At 40.0% G+C, this 16498-nt stretch overlaps 1 protein-coding gene across 3 annotated transcripts in view; it reads left to right on the top strand.

Annotated features, from left to right (window-relative positions):
* Nucleotides 1–16498, top strand: part of FASLG (Fas ligand) — a 48527-nt gene that overhangs the window by 18426 nt on the left and 13603 nt on the right. The gene's annotated exons all lie outside the window — the stretch shown is intronic.

Genomic DNA, 16498 nt, shown 5'->3' with positions numbered 1-16498 from the left:
TTGTTTAGGAAATAGACTAGATTTCCAATGACATGGTGTGTTGAGTGCTATAATAAACAAGCTGCAGGAACCTTGAAGGAGGAGGAATTCACTGTGCCTGGGAAGGCCTCACAGAGGAGCTGATGTCTGAGCTGACTTTGGGAAGAAGAGTTTACCAGGCAGGACTTGGGGATATGGGGCTCCATCAGGCAGCTTGACTAAGATCAAATAGAGTGAGGTATTTAACTGGAAGGAGTGAAGGAATGGATTGGACTGATAGATTCCCTGCGGAGACGGAAGAAAAAATCACGTGTAACATGATGTAGAAACCACACACAGGGCGGTGCGAGGAGGTCAGGGAGCAGGAACCCTGAGGAGTAGAGGTGTGGGGGTCCAGCACTTCCTGTTGTGAGAGGATGCTTTGCTGGGTTCCGGTTACCTCTTCTGTTAATAGAGGCGACAGAAATACCAGGCTGTCTGTCTTGTGGTGGAGACAGTAGGGGGTGGAGTCTGAGCATTCAGTCCAGGTCTCAGTCGTGGAGTACAGTGCATTTAGGGAGGTAAGGCGAGCTGAGCAGTTGCGAGTGTGGCTTCAGACACAGGTAGACCTTATGAAACAGGAGGCATGGAGAAGTGGGGACTAGGAGTTTAAAAGTGAGAACAAGAAACTTCCACATGGAATTCAGGTTCCCTAGAATGATAAATAGGGATTTTGATGGTATGTATTTGGGGAGGGGAACTTATTTGTCAAAGGCATGTGAGAATTTGCAGGGATGAGGGGGAAGTGATGAGAGGAAAAACCTAGCATCACAGTGTGGTCTGGTAGGAAGACCTGAATTCATGTCTAAGCTCAGCCTCCTCATAGGTTATTTAGCCTCTCAAATCATTTGTAAAATGGAGATAGGATAATTCTTATCATGGAGGGCTGCTTGAGGGTAAAATAAGGTAATGTATAGAGTTCTTGCTTCCATGGGGGCTCAGATGGTAAAGAATCTGCCTGCAATGCTGGAAACCTGGGTTTGATTCCTGGGTTGGGAAGATCCCCTGGAGGAGGAAATGGCAACCCACTTCAGTATTTTTGGCTAGAGAATCCCATGCACAAAGGAACCTGGCGGACTACAGGCCATGGAGTCAGACATAACTGAAGCAACTTAGCATGAAAATGACCACAGGGACAGAACTCACCAAATTCAGAGCTCCTGAAGGAGTTGTGTTTGACCATGGCTTTGTCTTTGCACCCTTCCATGCTGCTTGGCTCCTGTTAGGTGCTCAAGACATGTATGGATGGAACTGAACAGAAGCAAATGCTTCCTGTGTTTCATTTCCAGATGTAGAAGGTGTGGTAGGGAAGCACCAGGAGATAGGGTGGGATTTCTTCCTAGTTCTTCCTCCATACTGGTTGTGGTTTGGGGAGAATCCTCTTACCTCTCTTGAGCTCAGGTCCAAATCTGTGAAGTTAGGGACGTGAGTCAGTCAGCTCTTCCCTATTCCAGCATTGACGCTCTAGGACTTTACTGTAAGGTTTCAGACTGGTCAGACATCGCTAGTTTGCAAAGAAAGCTCAGTGGAGAATACCTCATTTATCAAATTGCAAACTAGTACAAGGCCTAGGGCTTTTCACTTACTGGGGTGTGGCTGTCCCGCCGTCGGTAATAGACAGTGAAACATATCCAGACTCAGAGGCAGTATGCTCAAATTTTCTTCTCCTGAGACCCTGAGGTTAGAAGGCTCTTCCAGCTGCATAGCCCTGACTAACATCTGCTAGACACTCAAAGGAAACAGTGGGTGACAAAAACAACGACTTTGACATTTAAGTCAGTCCTTAGTACATGTGACCGTCCCACAAACCCACCATGACACCATGATAAATGTGAGAAGCATTTCAAACATCAATAAAGGTTCTTAAAAGAGCCCACAAGACCTAGGTCTTTCCAGTCTTTTTGCACTTCCAGTTAATCATTGAGCTATAACTGGCATATAGCACTGTATATGTTTACGGTATACAACATAATGATTCGACATCATTATGAAGACATCATGAAATAATTATATACATTATATATACATCATGAAATAATTATCACAAGTTTAATGAACATCCATCATCTTTTATAGATGCAAAATTTAAGAAGTAGAAAAAATTTTTTTCCTTATGATGAGAACTGTTGGGATTTCCTCTCTTAACAACTTTCATATATAACACAGTGAAAGTGAAAGTTGCTCAGTTGTGTCTGACTCTTTGCCACCCCGTGGACTACAGCCTGCTGGGCTCCTCTGTCCATGGAATTCTCCAGGCAAGAATAATAAAGTAGAAAGCCGTTCCCTTCTCCAGAGGATCTTCCTGACCCAGGAGTCAATATATAACATACAGCAGTAATTATATTTATTATGTTGTATATTATATCCCTCATACTTATCTTACAACTGGAAGTTTGTCCCTTTTAACTGCCTTCATCCAGTTTCTCCTCCCCCCAAAACGCTGCCTCTGGTAACCACAAATCTGATCTCTTTTTGTATGAGTTTGTTTGCTTTTAGTGCCATGAGCTACAATGCCATGTTAGTTTCTATTATTTGATATTTCTATATATACTAAAATGGTCACCATGATAAGCCTAGGTACAATATGTCTGCATACAATGATACTGCACGATTCTTGACTATAGTCTCCTCACTGTACACTTCGTATCTGTGACTCACTTATTTTACAGCTAGAATTTTGTACTTACTCTCCCTTACCAGTTCCTCCTCACCTGCCCCAACCCTCTTCTCTGGCAACCACCTGTTTTTGCTCTGTATATAGGAATCCGTTTCTGTTTATTCATTTGCTTTTTTTAAAAAAATTATTTATTTATTTAACTGGGGGATAATTACAATACTGTGATACTTTTTGCCATACATCAACATGAGTCGACCATAGATATATGTGTCCCCTCCCTCTTGATCCCCACTTCCACCTCCCTCCCTACCCCATCCCTCAAGATTGTCACAGAGCACCAGCTTTGGGTTCCCTTCATCATACATCAAACTCCCACTGGCTATCTGTTTTACATATGGTAATGTATATGGTGGTGGTGGTTTAGTCACTGAGTCATGTCCGACTCTTGTGAGCCTATAGACTGTAGCCCCCTAGTCTCCTTTGTCCATGGGATTTTCCAGGCAATATGTTTCAATGCTGTTCTCTCAAATTATCTCACCTTCTCCTTCCCCCACTATGTCCAAAAATCTATTCTTTATTTCTGTGTCTCCTGCTTTGTTTTTTAGATTCCACATAATAAGTGAAGTCAGATAGTACTTGTCTATCTCTGCGTGTCTTATTTTACTTAATATCCTCTAGGTTCATCCAGGTTGTCACAGATGGCAAGATTTCATTCTTTATTATGGCTGAGTAATTTTCCCTTATATATATCTTCTTTATCCATTCATCTGTTTCTGGGCACTTAAGTTATTTCCATATCCTGGCAGTTGTAAAAAAAAGGTTGCAGTGAACATAGGGGTTCATATGTCTTTTTGAATTAGTTGTTTCCTTTTCTTCAAATAAATACCCAGGAGTGGAATTGCTGGATCATATGGTAGTTCTGTTTTTAATTTTTAAAGGAATCTCCATACTGAGTTTCATAGGAGCTGCACCAGATTACAGTTCTGTCCACAGTGCCTGGGTGGGAGTTCTCTTTTCTTCACGTCCTTCCAAGCACTTGTTGTTTGTTGTCTTTTTGATAATAGCCATTCAGACAAGTATGAGATAATTTCTCATTGAGGTTTTGACTTGCATTTCCCTGATGATTAGTGATATTAAGCATCTTTTCATGTGCCTGTTTGGAAAAATGTCTGTTCAGATCCTCTGCCCATTTTCAATTGGTTGGGTTGTTTGTATTTTTGATGTTGAATTGTGTAAGTTATATATATATATATGTGTGTGTATGTGTGTGTTTGTGTATGATATTAACCCCTTATTGGATATATTTTTTTGCAAATATCTCCTTCCACTCACTCCCATTTAGTAGGTTGACTTTTCATTTTGTTGATAGTTTTCTCCATTATGCAAAAGCTTTTTAGTTTGATATAGCCCCATTTGTTTATTTTTGGTTTTGTTTCCATTGTCTGAGGGGACATACACAAAGAAAAAAAAAATTCTACCATGACTGATGCCAAAGAGCTTATGGTTTTTTCTAGAAGTTTTGTGGTTTCAAGTCTTAAGTCTTTAATCCATTTCAAATTTATTTTTGTGCTTTGAGAGAGGAATCTAGTTTGAGTTTTGTACTTTAAGAGAGTAAGCCAGTTTGATTCTTTTGCATGTAGCTGTATAGTTTTCCCAACACCATTTATTAAAGAAGCTGTCTTTTCTCCATCATGTATTCTTGCCTTCTTTAATTACCCGTAAAAATGTGGGTTCACTTCTAGTGAAGTCACTCAGTCGTGTCCAACTCTTTGTGACCCCATGGACTGTAGCCTACCAGGCTCCTCTGTCCATGGGATTTTCCAGGCAAGAGTACTGGAGTGGGGTGCCATTTCCTTCTCCAGGGGATCTTCCCAACACAGGAATCAAACCCGGGTCTCCCACATTGTAAGCAGACACTTTTACCGTCTGAGCCACCAGGGTTCACTTCTAGGATATCTTTTTCCCACTGAATTATGTGTCTGTTTTTGTGCAGAACCATACTGTTTTGATTACTATAACTTTGAAGTATAGTTTGAAATCAGGGAGCATAATACTTCTAGTTCTACTTTTCTTTCTTAAGATTGTTTTGACTATTGGGATCTTTTGTGTTTCCATACAAATTTTAGAATTATTTCTTCTAGTGAAAAATGCCATTGATATTTTGCTGGGGATTGCATTGAGTCTGTAGATTACATTGGGTAGTATGCTCTTTTTAATCATATTAATTCTTCCAATTTATGAGCATGGGCTATCTTTTCATCTGTTTGTGCTGCCTTCAATCTCTGTCAACAGTGTCTTACAATTTTCTGAGTACCATTCTTTTACCACCTTAGTTAGACTTATTTTTATTCTTTTGCAGTGCTTGTAAATGGGATTGTTTTCTTAATTTCTTTTTTGATAGTTTCTTGTTAGGAAATAGAAGTGTGGCAGACATCTGTATATTAATTTTATACTCTGCAACTTTACTGAATTTATTGATGAGTTCTAGTATTTTTTTTTGTGTGTGGTATCTTTAGGATTTTCTGTGTATAGTATCATGCCATCTGCAAACAGTAACAGTTTTACTTCTTCCTCTCCCATTTGGATTCCTTTCATTTCTTTTTATTGTCTGAGTGCTGTGGCTAGGACTTCCAACAGTATGTTGAATACAAATGGTGAGTGTGGGCATCCTTGTCTTGTTCCTGATGTTAAATGAAATATTCTCAGCTTTTCACTGTTGAGTATAATTTTGGCTGTGAGCTGGTCATACATGGCCTTTATTATAATAGTTCAGGTATATTCTCTCTATAGCTGCTTTGTGAGAGAATTTTTTTTATCATAAATAGATGTTAAATCTCATCAAAAACTTTTTATGCATTTACTGAGATGATCATATGATTTTTATTCTTTAATATGTTAATGTGGTATATCACACTGATTGGTTTGTGGATACTGAACCATCCTTGCATCCCTGATATTAAACCCACTTGATCATGGTGTAAGATCCTTTTAATGTATTGTTGAATTTGGTTTGTTAGTATTTTGTTGAGGATTTTGGCACCATGTTTATCAGTGATACTGGCCTGTAATTTTCTTTTTTGTGTGATATCTTTGTCTAGTTTTGGTATTAAGATGATTCTGGCCCCTCATAGAATGAGTTAAGAAGCTTTCCTTCCTCTCCAAGTTCTTGGAATAGTTTGAGAAGAATAGGCATTAACTCTTCTCTAAACATTTGGTAAATTTAACCTGTGAAGTCATCCAGTTTTTTTTTTTAATTCATCATTCAGTTTTATTACTGGTAGTTGATCTGTTCATATTTTCTATTTCTTCCTGGTTCTATCTTGGGAAAGTGTCCATTTTTTGGTGTTCAATTGTTTCTGGTAATCTCTTATGATCCTTTGCATTTCTGTGGTATTGGCTGTAACTTCTCCTTTTTTCCCCCTGGTTTTATTGATTTGGGCCCTCTTCTTGATGTCTGGATAAAGGTTTGTAAATTTTGTTTACCTTTTCAAAGAACCAACTCTTAGTTTAATTAATCTTTCTATTGTTTTTTTGGTCTCTATTTCATTTATTTATGCTCTGATCTTATTTCTTCAGACATTTTTAGTCTTAATAGATATTGTCCTATCCTGTCTCCTACTGGCCTATAGGCAGTGGGTTCTCAGCCCTATAAACTTGGGAGCACTGCTCACAGAGCAGTCTTGTTTCACAATCCCTCTTACATTGTGTCCTTTTTGGATTAGAATTTTGGCTCAATACCAACAGGCTGTGTGACTTCAGGCAAGTCCCTTAATCTATTTAAGTATCAGTTTCTTCATCTATATTCATATAATCAGCATACATTTATTGAGTGCCTCTAATACCAGGCACTATTCTTGGCTTGGAATATTTATTCATTTGTCTTTGAGAAATTAAAGCAATTGGTCACTGATAAGATTTAGGGAACCAATGTATGACCTCCAACACTGTTCCCAGTTGTATACTATGTATTTCTGTGTTTGCATACAGAGACTGAGAGGAAAATATGGTCAGTGAGCAGAGGCATACCTAACTTACCATGTCAAGGTCAGCCACCAGGGTTCTAACTGCAGGAGAACAAGATGAACCTCCCGAGAGAAATAGTAATACAATGAAATGGTATTAAAACCTTTGAGCAAGAGAGATGATGGAGTCTCTCCCTGGCTTCTTGGGACATACTTTGGGTGGAAAGGAGGTCATCTGGAGGCAGGAAAGACCAATGAGTGCTTGGGATCCAGTTGGATTATTAATGGTAACAGGTGCCTTTGGTAGTAAGTCTATTCCTCTCAAATGTCTTTTGGCTTGTCTCAGGTTTAAAAGCCAAAAGCTGATGGGAAATTTAGAAAGTGAAACATAATTTGAGCATTCTGTAAAATCACTTTATGAGGAGCCTGTAAAGAATTTCAGCATTTATTTATTGAGTGCATATTAGTTGCCAGGCACTGTGCTGGGCTGGGTGTACAATTGAATGCAATGTGATTTTATACCTCCTATCGAATAGTGATAAGTACCAGAAGAGGGGGAAAAAATCCCAGAGAGAGAACATTAAATGGAATTATCTCCTTTAGATGAAGTGGCAAGTGAAGACCTCTTTGAGAAAGTGATATGTAGTTTAGCATTGAAGGGTTCTAGCACCTGGTCAAATAAAAGTGGGGCAGAGCTGGGGCAAAGAGCCTTCTAGGCACCATCTTAGGCATAGATCCTGAGGCAAGGAAGAATTTGCCCCATTTGATGAACTGAAAGGCCAATGTGGCCTGTGTGTGGTGAGAGAGGAAGGGAGTAGAAACGGTTAAGCTGGAGAGCTGGGAAGAGCCCAGATAATGCAGAGTCTTGGAAGTCATGATAAAGTGTTCAGATTTTATTCTAAAGGCAACTGGCAGCCACTGAAGTGTTACTTTTAAGAAGCAGACTTACATGATCAGATTTACACTTGCATCAGTGACAACCAAAGAAGTGACATGACCCACCTCAGTGGAAGATGAAGAAATACAATGTTGTCATGATTCCATAATAAGTCAATGACAGGCTGATAGCACATGTAGGGTATTATCAGGCTATGGAGCACGTAACATCACTGAACGAGGCTGCAATAGAATCTTAATTCCCACTAAATAGTCCTGTTCATGACCTGGGACCCTCTTGGAATTATTAATTCAGTCAACATATGTTGAGTTTTTACTCAGTGATGTTGAACAAAACAGACACAGTGTACCACGTGTAATTTGTTAATACTTAGTACTACCCCTGTCTCTATCCTCTTCCCCATTCCCAGGAGCACAAAGCTGAGAAATGACAATTCTTCCACTCCATTGCAAGTGAGAGTCCAGTTGGATTCCACCAATGAGAAGCAATTCCATGAGATTTGGAAAGTAATGGAGGAGAAGCCACTGGTTGTCACAGTAGTTACTGGAAAGTGTTTGGGGACAGCAGAAGTGGTTTGGGTTTTTCCTACAGCTTTCTGCTGTTCACCTAAAAATCACCAGTATCAGCGTTGTTGGAAGCTGAAACTACTGGTTGTAGCATGAGTCTGAACTTCAGTTTCCTAAAGTTGTTCTTGCTGACTTTTGTTTGCCCAATCTTTAATTCCTGTATTAATCCTTTCTCCAATTTGCGTACTTGGAGTGGCTTCTGTTTTTCTGTCCAGACTCCAGTTGATACACAAAAGACAGGGAAAAAATGAGAATAGTCTCGACATCCAATAATACTGTTGCATGGAGTGGCGGGGATGAAGGATAATTTTGGCCCCATTGCTGCTGTCATCCACATCTCCAGATTGTCCCCATTCAAGTTGCTGTGACCTGGAGAAACAAGAGTTGTGCTTGATCGCTTATCCTCCAATTCAGTCTTTTATATTGGAAAAGAACATCAAAGTTACCTTTATCTTAGAGACAAGAGATCAAATTGAAGCACAGAGAAAGTTGTGGTCATCCACCTCCTGAAGTGAGTTAAAAAGCCTTCAATATCTTACAGATTTTCCTGAGCCAATCAGATTGTGAAGTGGGAGTAGAAAAGGGCCACCGATAAAAAGAATAGAAAAAGCACACTCTTTGCAGATCAAATAGACTTAAATGTGACTGAAGCCTGGCTCAACCTCTTGCCAGGTTTACTTTTCTTCTCTGAATCTAATCTAATCTAATCTAATAATCTAATTATTCTGAATAATTAGAGATAACGAGATAATATAATATGAGATAATAATAATGAGATAATATACTCATTTTCATAGACTTATTCTGCATATTAATGATGATGATGACAAATAATAATTACTGCTAACAGTTGTAAAACATGCTGTATTCCAGACACTCTCCTAAGTGCCTCATGTGAATCAACTCATTTAATTAATCCTCACAATAACACTAGAGGCAATGGATGTAAAGAATATAGCAGAGCTGACAAGATGACTTACGAACATGTGTTTCTGACTCTGACCCTTGAAACAACTCCAAGAAACAGGCAGTGTCTTGATGGGCCTGAGAAACTAACATCAACCTGAGAAGCTCTTGAGGGGAGAAGAAGGGGCGGCTGCATCTCAGTGTACGTGTGCATGTACATTTACAGCAGCTCAGGGGAGAAGAGGGTCAGATGTCACACGGAGATGGGCCAGGCCAGAGCTTTATGAATCTGTGTGTTTCTCTTTCCTATCTTGCTTGGTTGTCATTTTGAGGCAGATAAACAGCAGTGGATGCCCAGAAGCACTGGGGGAAATATCAACATAGTGCTGGAATCTGGCTGAGGTGGGGAGAAGGAGTCAACAGCAGGTATAGATAAATGACTCCAGCTGAGGAAGAAAATCTCTTAAAAAAAAGAGCAATGTCAGGTAAACCCTCGGTAGATTTTCTTTGGCAAGGTAGGTGGCAAACGGGATGATTTACCCCAGATTATAATGCCAGAGGCTCTTCCTCCTAAGGAGGGATGCACTGCCAACTCCCTAAGCTCCCTAGGAAGGGCATAAATTACTCCTGGATTCCTGGGCTTTAGCCACATCCACCTCTTCCCTCCCTCTAGCTCCCACACACATGCTTCATATTATGCTCCATGAGAACTGAAACTCGCAGGAATGTGTAAGCTCGCAAGGAAAAGTGATCAGACATATGAGGAATACAGTGCTCTAAAAGAAAGACACCACCAAACAAGTTATGCCAGGCAAAGAAAATTAACAGACCATAGAAAATACGTTTAAAATAAGCATAAGAAATACCTTCCAAAAATATGAAGGTAAAATACCGACAACATTAATCAAGGAAAACAATTCAAAGAAGAACTGGTGGGAAATATTGGATTTGAAAAAATGTTATAGTTGAAACAAAAATCTTAATGAATTTGTTAAATTTTAGAAAAGATATAGCTGAAGAATATATTGGATGTATTACTGAGCTGGAAGATATCTGAAAACTTCAAAGCATCAAGAAAGTAGATAAAAATTTTGAAAGAAATCTTACTTGCAAATCTTTGGGGGGAAAAAAGTTAGATTTTGAAATGTATATCCAGCTAAATTACCATTTAAATGTATACCTGTGGCGGATTCATTTTGATATTTGGCAAAACTAATACAATTATGTAAAGTTTAAAAATAAAATAAAATTGGAAGAAAAAAAAAAAATACTAGTACAAAGGAACTGTAAGGATCCATCACAACCCAGAATTAAAATTCTAGGCAGCAGGAACATGACGAAGGTGATGGTAGGCAATGGGACTATAGTTTGCTCTCTCTTCTGTGAATTTACCTTATGTGGACTACTTCAATGGACTTCCTTGCCCTCTGGCTTCTGATTGAATTTGCCTAATGGGAAGCCCCAGCAGAAGAGAAGAATCTATCCTATTGTGAAAGTGAAGTGAAAGTCGCTCAGTTGTATCCGACTCTCTGCGACCCCATGGACTGTATAGTCCATGGAATTCTCCAGGCCAGAATACTGGACTGGGTAGCCTTTCCCTTCTCCAGGGGATCTTCCCAACCCAGGGATCAAACCCAGGTCTTCTGCATTGCAGGCGGATTCTTTGCCAGCTGAGCCACAAGGGAAGCTTGTGTAGTAGGACAGATATTTATTCTCCAAGTACACCTTGGACTGGCTGCAATTCTTGACTTGAAGTCACAAGTCCTATTAGGCTGTCTTCTCCATACAAGTCTGCCCTTCTTAGGTTCCAATAACTTATCATTCTTCTTAACTAGTGGTCATAACAACCCTGTTCCTTCTATTGATAAAAGAGTATACTGTTTTCTTTTTGATTTCCCTACATCTTACTTATATGGTTGTCCTTTTTGCTAAGCCCTTCTCAAGCTATCCTAATTTCTGTTCCATCTGTTTGCTGATGAGATTCTGATGATATAGTAGGAAACTTTATTGACAGTGGCATTGAAACATGTGTAACATCATGTATGAGACGAGTCACCAGTCCAGGTTCGATGCACGATGCTGGATGCTTGGGGCTGGTGCACTGGGACGGCCCAGAGGGAGGGTATGGGGAGGGAGGAGGGAGGAGGGTTCAGGATGGGGAACACATGTATACCTGTGGCGGATTCATTTCGATGTTGGGCAAAACTAATACAATATTGTAAAGTTTAAAAATAAAATAAAATAAAAAAAATAATAAAATAAAATAAATAAAAACGAAATAAAAACAAAACCTTAGAAAAACATCATACTTATTATGAGAAACTTTAGAATAGTCTCTCTGTGATTAGGGATAAGAGCTAGATACCCATAATAAAAATTACTGTTTTATATAGTTCTTGAGGTTTGGGACAATCCAAAAAGAAAAGTAAAAGAATGAGGCATAGGATTAGAAAGGGAGATTAGAATTTACCATTTTATCTGCTAATAATGTTATGTTAATAGGAAAGAAAACCCCAGGAGTCAATAGGCACACTATCAGAAATAAAGAGAGTTCCATAAGTTTACAAGAGTCTAAATTATTACAGAATGAAGAGCATTTATTTAAGTCAGAGTCATTTGCAACTATGAATGACTATGAACAAAACTAGTAAGGTGATGGAATTCCAGATGAGCTATTTCAAATCCTAAAAGATGATGCTGTGAAAGTGCTGCACTCAATATGCCAGCAAATTTGGAAAACTCAGCAGTGGCCACAGGACTGGAAAAGGTCAGTTTTCATTCCAATCCCAAAGAAAGACAATGCCAAAGAATGTTCAAACTACCACACAATTGCATTCATCTCACACACTAGCAAAGTAATGCTCAAAATTCTCCAAGCCAGGCTTCAACAGTACATGAACTGTGAACTTCCAGATGTTCAACCTGGATTTAGAAAAGGCAGAGGAACCAGAGATCAAATTGCCAACATCCATTGGATCATGGAAAAAGCAAGAGAGTTCCAGAAAAACATCTACTTCTGCTTTATTGACCATGCCAAAGCCTTTAACTGTGTGGCTCACAACAAACTGTGGAAAATTCTTAAAGAGATGGGAATACCAGACGACCAGACCTGGTTCCTGTGAAATCTGTATGCAGGTCAAGAAGCAACAGTTAGAATTGGACGTGGAACAACAGACTGGTTCCAAATTGGGAAAGGAGTATGTCATGGCTGTATATTTTCACCCTTATTATTTAACTTATATGCAGAGGACATCATGCGAAATGCCAGGCTAGATGAAGCACAAGCTGTAATCAAGATAGCTGGAGAAATATTAATAACCTCAGATATGCAGATGACACCACCCTTATGGAAGAAAGCAAAGAAGAACTAAAGAGCCTCTTGATGAAAGTGAAAGAGGAGAGTGAAAAAGTTGGCTTAAAACTCAGCATTCAAAAAACGAAGATCATGGCATCTGGTCCCATCACTTCATGGCAAATAGATGGGGAAACAATGGAAACAGTGACAGACTTCATTTTAGGGGGCTCCAAGATCACTGCAGTTGGTGACTGCAGCCATGAAATTAAAAGATGCTTGCTCCTTGGAAGAAAGGCTATGACCAACCTAGACAGCATATCAAAAAGCAGAGACATTACTTTGCCAACAAAGGTCTGTCTAGTCAAAGCTAGGGTTTTTCCAGTGGTCATGTATGGATGTGAGAGTTGGACTATAAAGAAAGCTGAACACTGAAGAATTGATGCTTTTGAACTGTGGTGTTGAAGAAGACTCTTGAGAGTCTCTTGGACTTCACTGAGATCCAACCAGTCAATCCTAAAGGAAATGAGTCCTGGATATTCAATGGAAGGACTGATGCTGAAGCTGAAGCTCCAATACTTTGGCCACCTGATGTGAAGAACTGACTCCTTGGAAAAGACTGATGCTAGGAAAGATTAAGGCAGGAGGAGAAGGGGATGACAGAGGATGAGATGGTTGGATGGCATCACTGACTCAATGGACATGAGTTTGAGTTAGCTCTGGGAGTTGGTGATGGACAGGGAATCTGGCATGCTATAGTCCATTGGGTCACAAAGAGTCGTACACAACTGAGTGACTGAACTACTGACTGGACTATAGCCCACCAGGCTTATCTGTCCATGGGGATTCTCCAGGCATAATAATGGAGTGGGTTGCCGTATCCTCCTCTAGGGGATCTTCACAACCTAGGGATCAAACCCAGGTCTCCCGCATTGCAGACAGATTCTTTATTGTCTGAGCCACCAGGGAAGCCCATGAAGGGGATTAGTGCCCTAATGAGAGCCAGAGGAAATCTTGCTTCCTCTCTCCACCCTATGAAGATACAATGAGAAGTCAGTCATGTGCAGTGCAGAAGCTACAGTCTTTTAATGACTTAATCTTGGAAGTGCTATCCCAACACTTGTGCCTTATTCTATTTGAAGTGGGTCAGCAGGTCCAGTCCACACGTAACGGGAGGGATTTATGAAAAAGTGTGAATGCCAGGAGGTGGAGGATCATTGGGGTTGTGTAGAGGTTGCTTACCACAGAATCTAAAAATACCCCAGAAAATGATGTCTATTATCACAACAAAATTACAAAATACCAAGCAATTAATCTAAGAAAGAATGGATAAGACCATCCTGGAGAAAAAATTTAAAAGCCATAAAGGATAGATGAAAAGCTGTCAATAGGGCAAAAACATTGTAAAGAAAACACTTCGCCTAAATTTGTGCAATTACAGTAAAAAGAGTCCAGTAGAACATTTTAAGACCATGCTAGTTTTCTTTTCTAAAGCAGAGACATTACTTTGCCAACAAAGGTCCATCTAGTCAAGGCTATGGTTTTTCCAGTAGTCATGCATAGATGTGAGAGTTGGACTGTGAAGAAGGCTGAGCGCCGAAGAATTGATGCTTTTGAACTATAGTGTTGGAGAAGACTCTTGGGAGACCCTTGGACTGCAAGGAGATCCAACCAGTCCATTCTAAAGGAGATCAGTCCTGGGTGTTCTTTGGAAGGACTGATGCTAAAGCTGAAACTCCAGTACTTTGGCCACCTCATGCAAAGAGTTGATTCATTGGAAAAGACTCTGATGCTGGGAGGGATTGGGGGCAGGATGAGAAGGGGACGATGGAGGATGAGATGGCTGGATGGCAACACTGACTCGATGGATGTGAGTTTGAGTGAACATGAGTTGGTGATGGACAGGGAGGCCTGGTGTGCTGCAATTCATGGGGTCGCGAAGAGTCGGATACAACTGAGTGACTGAACTGAACTAACTGAACTGAATAGATATAGGAGAGATTAAGTATACTCAAGTTTTTTTTGAAAAAGAGGATCAAAGGGAAAATTTTGCCATACTAGCCTTAAGACATTTTATAAAGCTATAATTTTGGGAACTGTGTGACACTAGTACTGGAATAGAGAAAGAAATCAACGAGACAAAGATAAGAGCCCAGAAAAAGACCCAACTATAGGTACAGACTTCATATATGATAAATATACTGTGATTCACTGGGAGAAAAGATGGATTATGTTAAGAAAACTGATTCACATGTGGAGAAAAACAAAGATGAACTCATGCACATCTCTTTAAATCTCTCTGACTGGCAGTCCTACCTGCTGAAAGAAATCACCAACTCTTGAGTCTTTCTGCCCCATCCATCCTCAACAAACCCTGGTTCCAGACTCAGAGATGCAGGTAGGAGGGTGAAGGTGAGAAGGAAAGAAACTCTTCAATTTGGATGAGCTGCCAGCCTGCTGGCTCTTTGATTTATTTATTCAGTGCATCTCCCAAGAGCAAATACACAATTTTTTCCCTTTAGTGATCACAGTTAACATCTATTTGTAAAAGATAATTTTTGCTAATTCATAAGGTTCTGGTAGAACCCCAAACTATGATGGGCCCCTGTCATTGTTTGTCAGGGTGTTTATTTTGCTAGGAACTTTACCAACTTGCGATGCTTGGGGTAGCATTATCAAAGAGCGGCACCCAGGTTTAAGACTGCTCCCTTTGTCTCTGTTTCAGTTCAGAGTTCTCTCTAGGGTTGGAGGGCATTGGGGTGTGGGGGCAGATATTAGGATTCTGATTCTGCCTACCACAGAATTAATCAAGAAGCAGGACAGAGGAAAATGTGAAACTACAGCATAATTCCTATTGAATAAGTCTAGAATTTTCTGTGGGAGTTTGAGATAGAAAAGCAGCATGGTCTTAGCCTGAAACAGGAATCCTTTGGTACATCTGTTCACTGGTAGCATCTCTCAGGATACTGGACATCAGACATTGACTTGTAGTTTTTGCTGCAGTCTCTCTTCTCTCCCCTGTCTTTTATTCTTAGTGAAAGAAGGTAAATTACATTAAGTCTACAGCCAGATAATTTGTGGGAAGATACACTATATTTTCCCACAAACACAACAAGAACAGTAACATTTGTTGAGTGCTTACTTTTATGTTGAGGACTGTTTTAAGTGTATCAAGTGCTGTGGCTCAGTTAATTCTCATATTGCTCTGTGAAATAGGTATTATTATAATCACGCCCATTTTTATAGATGAGAAAACTGTGGTGCAGAGGAGGGAAAGTGACCTGTCCAGCTCACATAACTAACAAGTGCAAAAGCTGGGATTTGAACCCAGGAAGTCTCACATCAGAAGCACACAATCCTAACCATTTTTCTAATCTCCCCATCCAGCATATGGGGGTTTTTTTCCATTGATTTGAATCTTTGCCATTCTCAGGAAATTTTTTATAGTTTAAAAATATGATTCTATACAACTGCTCTTAAGGATTACTTCAGGATACTTTAAGGGTTGTGTTTTAGTTGTACATAAGGTGGAACTCTTAAAATTATGTTTTTTGATTATTAATTATAAACTTACTATTTTTTTTTGCCTATGAAGAAACCCATATGTGAATTTAAAAGCATGTTAACTCTGCCCACCTGTAAAAGAGTGAGAACACTGTGTCATGTTAGGAAAATTAAAATGGAGGAAGTCTTGTTTAGGCTTCAGAAGCAGAACAGGCTTCTGACCGGCTTCTCACCTGCCTGGACACTGCTCGGATTCCATGCCTGCCTGCATGCACAGCAAGTAAGGCAGCACTTTAGATAAGAAAGGGAGCAGGTCTTGGAATTCTTGAGCCCCTGAGGGTCAACAAAACCCACCCCGGGGCCCAAGAAAATCCTAAAATGCACAAGGTGAAACAGTCGCTCAGTCGTGTCCGACTCTTTGCGACCCCACGGACTGCAGCACACCAGGCCTCCCTGTCCATCACCAACTCTTGGAGTTTACTCAAACTCATGTCCATTGAATTGGTGATGCCATCCAACTATCTCATCTTCTGTCATCCCCTTCTCCTCTTGCCGTCAATCTTTCCCAGCATCAGGGTCTTTTCAAATGAGTCAGTTCTTCGCATCAGGTGGCCAAAGGACTGGAGTTTCAGCTTCAGCATCAGTCCTTCCAATGAATATTCAGGACTGATCTCCTTTATGATGGACTGGTTTGATCTCCTTGGTATCCAAGGGACTCTCAAGAGTCTCCTCTAA

The sequence above is a fragment of the Bos grunniens genome, chromosome 16 (assembly GCF_055505025.1).
Source record: "Bos grunniens cultivar Pamir isolate PY7600 chromosome 16, Bosgru_T2T1.0, whole genome shotgun sequence".
Taxonomy (NCBI): domain Eukaryota; kingdom Metazoa; phylum Chordata; class Mammalia; order Artiodactyla; family Bovidae; genus Bos; species Bos grunniens.
Note: the sequence above shows the minus strand (reverse complement) of the source record. Positions and strands in the feature narration are given on the sequence as shown.